Below are 14142 nucleotides of genomic sequence, written 5' to 3' on the forward strand. Positions count from 1 at the left end.
ACTGAATAGAGCTGAAGTTTCTTTAGTCTGGCAGAATAAGACATATGTTGGAGACCCTTGATTCTTTTGGTGAGGTACTTTTGTGGTCTCTCCAGCTGTTGCAAGTGCCGGGTGAGGTACATAACAAATGGGGCATTGTACTCAATCATGGGCCTGATGAGGGAGGAATATAGGGGTACAATGACATCCTTGGATCTGGATGTGAAACCCTTCATGATGAGGTGTGCAAGGTAGAATGTTTTTCTAACCACTTTGGCAACGTGGGTGTCAAATGAGAGGTCGCTGTCTACTTGGGTCCCTAGGTCTCTGATTACTTTTTCCGTACTCAGTGGGTTGCTGTCTATGTGATAATTTGTGGGTACTTTGTTTTTTCCAAAAGGGATGACTATACATTTTTTGGCATTTAGTTTAAGGCCGTGACTACGGCACCAGTTGTCCGTTTCAGTGAGGCCTTTTTGTAGGATGTGTGTATCTGCTGGTGTATTGACTATGGCGCCTAGTTTGCAGTCATCTGCGAACTTTGTCAGCCACAGTCCTCCCATGTTTGCTTTAACATCTGAGAAATAAATGCCGAACAAGAGGGGTCCCAGGACAGATCCCTGTGGGACACCACTTGTGACTGGCTTTGAGTCTGACATTGCTCCAGTGATTTTGACTTTATGGGTTCTGTCCTTTAGCCAGTTTGCAACCCATCTAGTGACATAAGGGTTTACTTTTAAGCTGCTTAGATTATCTATGATGCCTGAGTGGGGTATTGTGTTGAAGGCCTTAGCCAAGTCCAGGTATGCTGTATGGACTGCTTTGCCCTCATCAATGGCTCTAGTGACTGTTTCGAAAAAGTCAACCAGGTTTAAAAGGCAGGATCTGCCCTTTACAAAGCCGAACTGGGTGGGGTCAAGCGTCTGTAGGTCCCCTATGTCTCCGTTTATGAGTTCCATAATGATTTTTTCCATAGCTTTGCAGACCAGGCTAGTCAAGCTTATGGGGCGGTAGTTTCCAGGGTCTGTAGAGGCACCCCTTTTGGAGTGGGACCACTGTTGCTGTCGCCAGTGTTCAGGTACATATCCCAAGTAAGGCTAAGGTTAAATAGCATTTTTATGTGTGGGTTTAGCTCCTCTTGGAGTTCACGTAACACGCACCCGGGATACCGTCAGGTCCCATTGATGCTGTGTTTTTGCTTTGTTTAGGGCGGTTCTCACTTGGACATCTGAGATGACAGGAGATTACATTCAGCTGGGATAAGTATTTCTTCTTTTGGGGTGAAGGAGTCGCGAAATTTGCACTGAACCTGTCAGCCAGAATGTTAGCAATATCTGTGGCTTCAGGGTATTTTTTGTTGTGAACCAACTCTGAGCATATCTGAGGGTTTCCGCCCAGGTTTCTAACATAGCTGAAGAAGGCTTTGTGGTTATCTTTAGTGTCCTTAGCGATTTTTCTCTCAAAGTTTGCCTTGGATGTTTTTATGAGAGAATGTAGTTTTCTGCTAATGTTGATCAGAGATGTCTTCCCTTCATGGGATTTCGCTCTGATGTGCAGTAGCTTCCTTCTTTTGTTATACAATTTGTTTATGGCTGAGGTCCACCAGACAGGACGCTTACATTTGGTGGAGAGGGACTTGGATTTGTTTGGGATTGCATGAGCCATGCATTCTTGGAGATGTCCATAGAAAGCATTTGTGAAAGATTCGGCATTGTGGGATGTGTAATAAGTTCATTTTATTATTCTAAACCTGAGTTAATACTATGTGATTGTAGTGTATGTAAATGTTCCAGATTTCATGATGTGTTTCATGTTGTTTGTTTTTCTTTTTAAAATAGGATGCCTTGCTAATAGGGTAAACCTTTTATCTGTGATTTTATGGCTGCCCATTGAATATCAATATCTTGTAGTTGGTAGTCATTATAAAACTGTAGCAACATAGCATATAATCCTTTTTAACATGGTTTCATATTAGGGCACAACACCACTACCTCTCTCCTAAATGTCACCAACACTATTAACCCAGTCAGAGACATAGGCCAACTTCTTTTGGCCATGTCTCTGGATCTATCTAAAGCTCTCCGTACCATTTCCCATAGCTTACTACTAAAACAACTCTCTTTACTTGGCCTATCAAACACGTCCACCAACTGGATCTACAGCTACCTCTACCGTAGACTCCAGTCTGTTAAATAGATTAATTGTAGTCATCCTTCCTACCTGTCAAAACAGATGTTCTTCAAGCTTCCGTACTGGGGCCAGTGCTTTTCAACATAATTACCAACAACCTACAATTTCTCAAATGTCAAGCATCCCTCATACAATACACTGATGGCTTGATATGAATATGTTCAGCCAGTAACCCAATTACTCTACAACACATTAACCAAATGTAATTTCCATCAGTTGAAAGATGTTTCAACGACTACCATTTTCTACCAAAAAAGAAAAAGCTGCTATTATTCCTCCCAAAAAGCCCTGCTATACCTCAGTCAGAATTTCTCAGTTACAGCCTCTGATAATATCCCTATAGAAGGCATCCCCATGGAAAACTACAAGTCATGACAATTAACAATAACCTAAAATTTGACTTGTGCAACAGATTATAAAAAAAATATCAAAAATGAGTGACACCCGATAGCACAAAAAAAACCTACTTAACTGACACATGCAGGAAACTTCAAGCATCAACAGTCCTACTCCCCAGTTTTCTATATGGCTCCCCAGTACTGCTTAACCTTCAAGCTTCCATACAAAATAAACAAAACCAGTGCAACAACAAAACGACAAAATTTGACTAACTAATTGAGAAAAACAAAATAACTGCTCAGCCCTAATACAGCTTGATTGGCTTGAATTATACAAGAAACTCATGTTCACCCAACTACTCCAAGTACACACCTTAATATACAAACCAGAACAAAGCAAAACCCTACTAGACTTATTACATAGGTACACCCCTTCTGCGTCTCTTCTATCTCACTATCTACAAACCACATCAGTCAGCAGGAAACTCTCTGTATTCCAGCTATGTATCCCACTCCTGGAACTCTACCACCTTAACCATTAAACATACTAGCAACCTTTCCAAATTCAAGACCAATCTAAAAAAATATTTATCTGCATCTATACCTGTATCGTTCACAACCCTCAAGACAAATGTATGACCACTTACTCATTACAACTATACCTTTCTCACTCTAAGTTTACTAACACCTTCATATATTGCCAGGTGGTAATGGCCTAACATCAAAAGAAGCTCTCACTTTAATGATAACGTACTATTAATGTATGTTCTTCTACATCTTCAGCCAATCTTGCTTATTTTTACTAGTTATTGCTTATTCTTCCCATTTATTGCACTTTTATTGTCTGCTGACTACTTTTTATTGTCTGCTGCCTACATTTTACCATATTTTATTGCTATAAACTAATCTGTACCCTTGTACTGCAATTGTCTGCCTTAATGCACCTTTTAAATCACTTTTATTACTACCTCACTTTTTGTAAAGCTTTTTTAGCAAGTTTCACTGTGTGAAAGGTATTGATTGGAAAGTTTCTCCATTATCTGTTTGTTGTTCTGATTTTCCTACCAAGGAATGTATCATGTAACTAATTTGTTTTCAGCTGAGGAGCCAAATGCTCTGGATTATGCGGAATGTTCCACATTTAATGATGAATAAAGGACTGTTCCGCTGTTCCACATTGAACAGCTTTGGCTCCGCAACACGGGTTTTGATTGGTTTGTATACTGCAATTACTGCCAGTCAGCATTGCGGTATACAAACCAATGCGAGGATTCCTCTAGTAGGTGAAACCTTAAATATCGAGTGTTTTGGCAACAAAAATAGTATGGCTATGTGGCGTAGATACTTTTTTTGTTTATGATTTCTTTACCCGGACACAAATACAACACTATAGTTCTGCACCCACAATTTACAGGGAAAAATACACGCATGCACACACACAAGAACTAGCAAAATTCCATTTTATTTCTAGTGCTTCCTCCTCTGATTTTTCTCCTTCACTACAATCCCAACTCCTGTTTACATGTTGCGCAGTAGTGCTCCTCTGCAAGACAAGCACATAACACCTTAGCTACCTGGTGGGAAGGAAAAGTCAAACCAGCTTTGTTTGCAGTACTCATGATTGTGCAACTGTAAAGTTTTTAAAGCAGTGGCATGGAGATAGGTGGGTCATGACTTGCAGCTAGCAGGCATGGTGTGTTGGGGCTCACAAGGCCCATACTTCTCATCTTCGGTACCTTTTTCCCCCATCGTAGGAATTCCCTGCTGTACCCTGACACGATTTGCTGTAAATTAACGTTTTAAACACAGAATCATACCGAAACCATCACATTTAACCACATTTGAGCTTCTTAGCTATGATTTCAGAAAACATTTAACAGTTAATCTAAATTTTGTATGGATCTGTTAGTATTTGAAAAATTAAAGGTGAAGGACTATGCATACGTTTGTGTGGTTTCAACTAAAGTAACATGGGCATGTAGTCTGATTAAGCAATCAGTATATAATGATGTAATACTCTAATTTCTGTAGAATCATTTAATGCACAGGGTGAAGCCTAATCTGTTAAATGTTGCATAGTCATCTACTCACTCCCTCTCGTTATATATTGTTATTATGTTATTTTAGTTGTACTCTTTTTCTCCTGAGCATCTGAAGAGAATGTAGATTATTTTTAGTTTAATTTTGTCATGTAGTCACTCATTTAATTGTTGTTTGCCTTACTTTACCAGTACTTTCTTCTTCTGATTGAAGCACTAGATATTTACATTTTACTTTGTCATTAAATTTGCTTTCATTGTTTTGATTAGTTGGTTTGCCAAACTCATTGGGCATACAAGGATAGTTGGCCATACCTCTCAACCTCTTAGTGCAAGAAATCTGGACAAAGCCCAATATAACAGGGGGACAAAAAGCACAAAAATAGAAACATTTTAAATATTGCTCTTATAAATTTAGAAAGTTTGCTAGAATAACAGGACCTGTGTTAGCATACATTTTCTGAAGGATATGTGTTTCCTTATGCAGTAACAGCTGTGCTTGGGAAAATTCTGCCAGAGGTGCAAAAAAATAAATAACTAAAAAAGGCATCAGTTAAATGGTGTTGGGGCTCTTGCTATTTCAGCAATTAGCATCTTTTGAATTAAAAAAAAATGATCTAGCTCTCAAATGTACAGATTTTTGCAGAATGGCTAGATTTTGGCTCATTTTTGTTCTGCTCCTTATAAAAATAGTGGTTTTATTGAATTTTACAGATATTCTACCATGCCCCATGTCAATGGCATGTTTCGCGCAGTGCAAAAATAGGGTGTTCCACATTTTTTCCATTTGTCACACATTGTTAGAGTCTTTGTTCCACATTGGCCTCTTAAGAGGTTGAGACCTATGGTTTTCAGTTAAAAGCATTCTCTAGAATTGCCTTGCTTCTTTTTCTGTTTAAAACTTTTGTTTAGTGTTTCACTGCTGTTTTTCTGCTGTGATAAACATTTCTGTATTTTCTGCCTAAAATAGTGTAGCTTGTAGCTGTAGCATAGTTCCCCATGCTCCCTCCCTATCGGTGTCTTGTTCTTAAACTTGGTGGCTTTGCAGTTGCCCATCCCTACTGTATATTTGATCTGGGGCAGTCATCGCAGTCCAGTCTCATTAGTTCATTCTACTTAATACAGAAAGAACATTTGGGAAGGCCAACCCCCTTAGTTTCTTAACCTTGAATTATCTTCTGTTCCTCCTTTCTCCCTTTCCACAATGAATGAATGAATGAATAAATAAATAAATAAATACACTTTATCCAGCTACTTTTATAGTATCTGTGTTTCTTCCTTCTACTCTATTACTTCATCTTGATTTTTCTGCTACATGTTCTCTTAAGTGTTCAATTGCATCTTTTGTGCTGCATTGATTACTGCTTGTTTTTAGCCTGTTTAAATTGTGTTATTTTAAGGCTCTTAATTTTGGTTTAAGTACTTGAGCTTTAAGCCTACCCCTCACCTCTCCCTGGCCTCTCTCCCTCAGAGTCTGACAATTACAGCTGGACAATTTTCTACGGATTCTCCTGCCAGCCTGGTTGATTTGGGCATCCTGAGACAGTGTAGCAACTGCCTAATGTACATGGGCATCCATCTACTATTCCACCTAAGAACACAATTTGTGAGAGATGTAATTACGTTAAGAACCTAGAGTCTATACTCTTTCCCTCATAAGCCAGTATATCTGGCACTGAGAAAGAAGGTTATCAACACAATCACTACACCTCATACACCTCAAACACCATCCACAACTACAGAACACACACCCACATATGTGGAGGTTCTCAACAAAAACATACCCAAACAAAGGAGACCTCAGAGGCAAAACACATGCAAACTCCACAACCCTCCATACGACATACCACTCATGTCTACACACCTGTATCTCACAACCACAAAGGCCTAACCATAAACCCAACATATTAGTCGTAGGAGACTCCATTATGAGAGACACAGATGTGCCTCTCACCAGGCTGTGAAAGGAGGAAGTCACGGTTAGTTGTCTGTCAGGTTCCAGAATCCACCATATCACTCATGCACTCAAGTCTCTCAACAACAAGTACTGTTAAAACTCTGTCATAGTCCGTGCTGGGGCGAATGGCTTGTGATGTACCTCCCTGGACTATATGAAGAGAGAAATGATTGAGCTTGCTGAATATGTGCCCCAGGCAGGTATGTCCCTAGCCTTAAGAACCATTCTACTGTCAACCCAGAATGATGCCTCAATTCAACAGAAAATGATTGACTATAACAATTGGCTTATTTTCTGGTATCATTCCATGCAGATCCAGTATCTGACATCCTGGGAAGATATGATAGGCAGACCACGATGCTTTGCTAGAGATGGCCTGCATCTGTCTCACTTGGGCTTCAGGTTCTGGCAAAGGACTTGTCTTCCCCATAGTGCCTTTTTTAGGAAAAGTCCTGAGGCCTCAATAAAACCAACATAAAAATTTCAACAAAATGCAAACTAAAGGTCATTCTGCTAAACACTAGGAGTCTAAACCTGAAACTGCACTCATTGCAAACAGTCTTAAGCCTGGAAGATGCTATTTGTGCAGTCACAGAAACCTGGTTCAAAGCTGTGGAGAGCACCCCGGCCTTACCTGGTTACACATCCTATCATACATTCAGACCCCAAACTGTGGGCAGCAAAGCTAAAGGAGGTGGAGTTTCAATACATATTAAAGACACACACACCTCCAGGCTCGTCAAAGAGTATGATGCACAGAAGAAACTCCAGCTGCAGTTAACTATTGACAAGATCCTTATTCAAATCACATCTGGCCACAGGCCCAAAAATTTGACTCAAGATGCCCACTCCACCTATCTGGACCACTTTGAATCTATCAGGATTCAACTCTTTACCCTGATCCTGGGTGACTTTAACTACCCAACCATAGAGTGAAAAAACTACTAATACCAAAATGCAAATGCCCAGACATTCCTTGATTTTATCAATGTAAATGCCTTAGAACAGCTAGTTGATACCCCCACAAGAGGTGATAATATCTTGGACTTGGTATTAACCAACATGAGTAAAAACTACAGCACCCCTACAGTATCATCCTCCCTGGTAAGATCCCTCCAAAAAGTGGTCACTTTCAAAGTCAGCATCTCCTCTGGCCCCCCTCTAGCTAGGATCAAACAAAAAAACTTCTCCAAAGCTGATTACAATCTCCTGAGGGATGGTATAAACATCTTCACATCCCCGTCTCCCTTTGTTGGAGCTGGCACCAATGTCCAAATTTACACCAAATTACTATATGAGCACTTATATAGATGCATGGAATCAGGAATGCCTGACAGGAGAAAATCATCCTCTGCAAGGAAGAGTATACCTATCTGGTGGACATCTGCAAAAAATAAACTATATAACAAAAGGAAAAAATTGCTGTCTAGGACCAAGAAGGAGCAGGTGCCCAATTGGAAGTAATCTCTCCTTAGCATGAGCAAATAAGAGCATATTGAAATCCTCCAAAGCCAACTTCGAGTCCAAATTGGCCGCATCTACTAGAGACAATCATAAGGCCTTCTTCACATATGTCCACAATCTCAAAGGAAGCATCCAGATCTGTTCAGAACTGGTGGTCAAGGGCACCACGTACACAGTCCTATAGATATAGCCAACTGACTGGCTGACAGATTCTGCAAAAACTTCATCCCAATGTCCTATTAGTAAATCAGGACATCCCCAGTAACTGCCCCCCTCACCTTATATCTAGGAGACAGGTCATCACTGCCTTCTCAAAGGCAAAAAATACAGCCTCCATGGGATCAGATAGCACCCCAGGCTGCATCCTACATGAACTCAGGCTTGAAATTCCAGCACCATTAGGCACCCTATTCAACCACAGCCTGAGTACCAGCCTTTTTCCAGCTGAGTGGAGGACAGCCACTGGCATCCCTTTACACAAAGGTGGAACATTCACCGATCCAGGAAATTATAGACCCATCAGCCTAACTAGCATGATCTGCAAGGCCATGGAATGGATTATCATGGACCTCATTAACAGGGACATTGGCAACCTCCAAACACTCCATCCCACACAGTTTGGCTTTGTCAAGGGGTGGTCATGTCTGCTAAATCTGATCACTTCTTTGAGACAGTCACTAAAGCCATGGACAAGGGGAAGATGGTGTACACCACCTACGTTGACCTGGCCAAAGCCTTTGACACTATTCCCCACTTGGGCATAATAGATAAACTCTCTCAACTAGGCATCAATCCATATGTTATCAGATGGGTAGCAAACTGACTCAATGACAGAACTCAGCTAATCAAAATAGGGGAAACCACCAAGCAGTAGACCCGTAAGAAGCAGCATCCCCCAGGGATTGGTCTTGGGGCCTCTCTTATTCAGGATATACTTCTCTGAGGTTCAGGTGAAAACCAGTGGTGATTGCTGACCAAGTTTGCAGATGACTGCAAGCTGAGCATGGTCATCAGTACCCCAAGTGATGTGGATGTCCTACAAGAGCATCTCACCCAAGCAAATGACTGGTGCCAGAAACATGACCTTGAGCTGAATGCCAAAAAATGCATCATCATCCCCTTTGGGGAGAGTGTTGTCCCCACATATTATCAAATTAATAACAATGTCCTAAGCATGCAATCAGCCATGAGAGATTTGGGCACCCATGTTGATAGGAACCTGCCTTTTGACAACCATGTTGCTTCTGTTGTATGGAAAGCTGTCTACATGGCCCACCTCATAAGTAAGGGTATCTCATCCAGGGACAAAGAGGTCATAACATCCCTGTATTCTACCCTTATAAGGCCAATTATTCATTACAATGCCCTCTCCAGCATTTACCTTGCAAAGCACATGCAGCAGCTGGAGAGACCACAAAAGTTCCTCACCAGAAGATTCCATGGCCTCAAGCATCTATCATAAACAGATAGGCTAAAAGCCCTGCCTTTTACACAGTTTCATACAAATGCCTCAAAGGTGACCTCTGTCTGGCATACAAAGCAGTCTCAGACCCCACCTTGATGGGACTGTTGCATATCTGCAAGGCATGCTCCACTTGAGTAACCTGCATGCTCGACCTCAACCTGGTCTATGACATAAATAGGACTTCTTGGCGGACAAATTTTTGTCCCAGAGTATCCCCCATCTGTGGAATAGAATCCCTCTCCACATCAAGCAGAGTACCTCATTATCCCTTTTCAAGTGCAACCTGGACAACTGGAATGGAAACATAAAATACAACCCTGGGATTCCATCTGTGTCCCTGCTGGACAGGGGCTTTGGGTGCAGACTTGTCTAAACATGGGCTAAACTCTTGGCTAGGCTTATAAGGGCCTCAGGTGCAATAGCCTATTAATGTCCTGTGCTCCTATGATCCTATGAACACTTTCTACTATTTATTTTCCTCCCTAATGTCCTTCCATAACATTCTCATCTCTCTAATAATAAACTCTCTCTTCATGTAATTAGTATTACCTCTGCTCTTTACTCCTTTTCTCATTCTATTAATCTGTATAGTTTTGCAGCAGAATACTCTATTATTTATTTCCTACATATATTATTAAAAATATAAATTGATAAATTTATAGATTCATAGACTGTTACTAGGCTAATGACCTGGGCAGCCTTTCTAAGCTTAGCCAAGTTTTCCAGAAAAAATAATGATTTCCTATATCTATATAAGACATTGAGGGCCAAGCATTTATAAGCTTCACCATCCACTGGTCTAGGTTGTGCTTAAATTGAGTAATAGATGAGCTGAGCTTCACATGGATGAGAAGCCTGTTCCATAGGAGGGACAGTCTCTGGGACACATAGCTGTCTCTCTAGCATGTTCTGCTTAAGTCACAGACAAAAATTCATGTCCCTAGACCTTGTATTTCTAGTACTCTTTGACTTACGAATATGTAAGAGATTCATAAGTGTGGGTTTAACAGACAGCCACAGATCATCCCTCAACAATCTATAGTAGAATGAGTAGAGGGAAAAGCCTTTAAGGCACTCTGCATAAGGCAAGTTTGTTACACCTTGTATTCTTTTTGTAAGGAACCTCTGAGGTTGCCCTAGTTGCTGCATATGCTTCATCAGGTACATACTAAATGGAGCATCGTAATCTATGATTGGTATGATAAGGGCAGAGAACAGAGGGATAATGAACTTTTTGCCATGCCATTACTTACAAGTTGTGGCAACATAGAAGTATTTTCTCACCACTGTGGCCACACATTGGACAACAGTAAGGATGCTGTCTACATTCATAGCCACATACCTGAACACTGGGTTGACTCTTAGAGGGGTGTTATCAACATGGTAATTAGTCAGGTAGAATTTTGCATTACCCAATGGGCACAATTATGCATTTCCTAACACTGAGTTTAAGACCATGGCTTTGGCACCATTTGTTAGTTAGAGATAGATCTTCTTGAAGAATGCTAGTGTCTGCTGGATAGTCAATGATAAACCCCAGTTTGCAATCCTCTGCACACTTAGTCAGCCATTTGCTTCCATTTCAGATAAATATATGCCAAAAAGGAATGGGCCAAGTACCAAGCCCTGGGGGACTGCGCTAGTGACTGGCCTCTTAGTTGAGGTGGCCTCACCTATTTTGACCTCCTAGTTCCTATCAGAGAGCCAGTTGGCTATCCAGCAGTTAATAAAAGGATTTATACCTAAATTAGTGAGCTTGTCTATAATGCCTGTGTGGGGAATTGTATCAAAATCCTTGGCCAGGTTGAGATAAGCTGTGTGCACAGTCTTACCTTCATCCAATTCATTGGTGACCCTCAAAAAAAGTCCACCAGTTTTAAAAGGTATTACCTTCCTATAACAAAGCCAGACTGTGATGGGTCCAGTGTTTGCAGGTTACCTATGTCCTCATTTAGGATATCCATGATGATTCTTTCCATGGCCTTACATATGAGGCTGGTAAGACATATGGGCCTGTAGTTACCTAGATCAGTAGTTACACCTCTTTTGTAATGAGAATGACTGTAACTATCTTCCATTCCTTCGGCACAAAACTTGACTGAGGGTTCCAGTTGAAAATTGATTCAAGTGGACCAGAGAGCTCATGTTTCATCTTTTTATTAAAGATTCCAGGATGTTATCGGGGCCCACTGATGCAGTGTTCTTGGCCTTGGAAAGTGCATTGATGACGTCTTCCCTAGTAATGGTTTATGGGGATTGTATTATGTGGTATTTCCTTTGGACTATCAGGGGGAGTGGGGAGAGAAATCTGAGATGAACCTGTCAGCCAAAAGTCTGGCAATTGCCTCTTGTTTAGAGTGAATGGTGCCATTTAAAATAAATTCTGCACATTGTTGAGGATTTCCTCTGAGATTACGGATATAGCTGTAGAAAGCTTTGCGATTGGATATTTTTTTCTTCAGATTTAGCCTTTGAAGTATTAATTAACCCTCTTAGCTGCCTGTTTAGATTGGTAAGGGGGATTTTAGTATGTATGGCTTTTTTCCTCCTATGCTTGGCCAAGATTTTATTTTTCTTTTGTCGTATAACCAATTAAAATTGTGATTCTACCAGGTTGGCTTGTCTTTTGAAATTGTCTTATTCTTAATATGAATGGGCACAGCTCACTCTATACAGCTATCAATATGACTGTGCTGATGTATTGTAAATAGTTCAATATATATTATGGTGTTTACTGGGTTTGGGGGTGCTTGGAATTTAACCAGGATGTTGCTTAGTAGAGACAAGTTAGACTTGGAATAATTACTAAAAGTTTTTTGTTTTGCTGGATGCCCAGATTTAATTTTTATTTCAAGTAATACTGTCTTATAGTCAGATCTGATGAGCAATGACATTACATTGGTGTGGAAAATCAGCCCCCCATATTCATGAATACGAGGTCAGGAATGTTTGTACCCCTGATAAGATAATGGGCTAACTGTTCCTGGATGTTGGTATTAACAAAGTTTAGGAATTATTGGACTTGTGCATTAGAAGTGGTGTAGGATTCCCAGTCTATAGAGGAGTAGTTGAGATCCCCATGCATATTGTATTGGGTTGAACAGTGAGGGACTCAAGTTCATTGAGATAGGTAGTATATATTTTCTGGGACATGGAGGGGGAGCTATAGGTTGCAAGGATATGGTACAACACTTTGTTTATGGTGAGTTGCACATGTATGAGCTCCAGTGGGTCATACACTTCTAAGTAGTCTGGATGTGAAATTGGTTTTAATGTAGACTGAAACTCCCCCACATTTAGTTCATTCCTGGTCAAAAGGTGTTTAAAGCATTATAATCTTGCACTCATGGGGTGACTTTAAACCATGTTTCCATTACTATATAGATATATACACTCTCCAGGGAGAGGGAGCTTTGCATGGAGTGGAGTTTCTTGTTAAGACGTTTATCATTGACTAGTACCACTTTCAGATATTCTTTCATAGGTTCAGTTAAGTTGGTATCAGCTTGGCATTGCCTAAAAAGGCACTATCACTATAGGTGTGGAAAAGGTCTTTGCCAATATCTAACAGCCTAGAGAGGATAAGTTCAGACCATCACTGGCAGAACAGTGTGGTACGTCAATGATGTCCTCCCTGGCCATCAAATATTGTACCTCCCTGGACTGACACCAGAAGCCAAGCTGATTGTTAAAATCAGCCATTTTTTGTTGGTAGCATGGCATCATCCTTGGATAAGGTAGTATGCTGTTCAGTGTTGGGCTCATATCTGCCTGAGACCCATAATCAGTGGGCTCAATCATGTCTCACTTCACATAATCAAGCGAGGTACATCTCAGGTCATTAACACCCACATGGATTATGACCATCATACTGCTACCTGTGCTTCAAGTACTCAAATGCCTGTGTAATTTGATGGATCCTAACACTGAATAGGCAGCTGTGACTCTCTCCTTATTCAGTCTGGTGAGTGGGACATTAGTGTGCCTCTCTATAGAATCATCAATGACCAGTCAGTATTTTGAAACCTATGTCTTAGTTTACTTGACATACCTAATCCCCGTCTGCAAAGTGTATTGCTAGCTGCAGTTTAGATTGTATTCTTCATCATAATTTAGCCTAGTAATATTCTAAGAATGTACCCGAGTCTGTTTCTGTTTTATCAGTTGTGGGGCTTTTGTCACCTTGTATATAATTTACTTGTCAGCTATTGTAAAATGTTTTTTATGTGTGTTTTGTGGAGTCTTTCTTTCCAGCTCATTTTAAAATATTTAATCTGTTGTACATTTTTCTCCCTTTGTATATAATCACTCATCGACTACTATTTCACTGTTTTTTTTAATCTGTTCTGGAGATTTTCTCCCCAAACCTCAGCTGAAAATGTGCCATTAGCTTAAGCAAACTTTTCCAGTTACCAAAGGGCAAATAAATAAATAAATAACTTCATATTGAAAAATGTTGGGAATCAAAGTCCATTTGTTGCAATACTTCTTATACTTTGTGTAAGATCTAAGTATTATATAGTTTCAATGTGAAATGGTGTGAAATAGTTTTAGTATCTGTTTTTTATTCTATTACAAATCTTAACAAATAATTAGTTATCAAAAGGAAATCAATGCATGACCATGTCTTCTTCAGGATTTTCCCGGTTAGGGGATCACCTGTCTGCTCATGATTAGCAGTAGAGTTTTACGGTGCTGGGTTGCCAGCCC

This window comes from Protopterus annectens, chromosome 1.part1 (genome assembly GCF_019279795.1).
Source record: "Protopterus annectens isolate FY-2018-M chromosome 1.part1, PAN1.0, whole genome shotgun sequence".
NCBI lineage: Eukaryota > Metazoa > Chordata > Ceratodontiformes > Protopteridae > Protopterus > Protopterus annectens.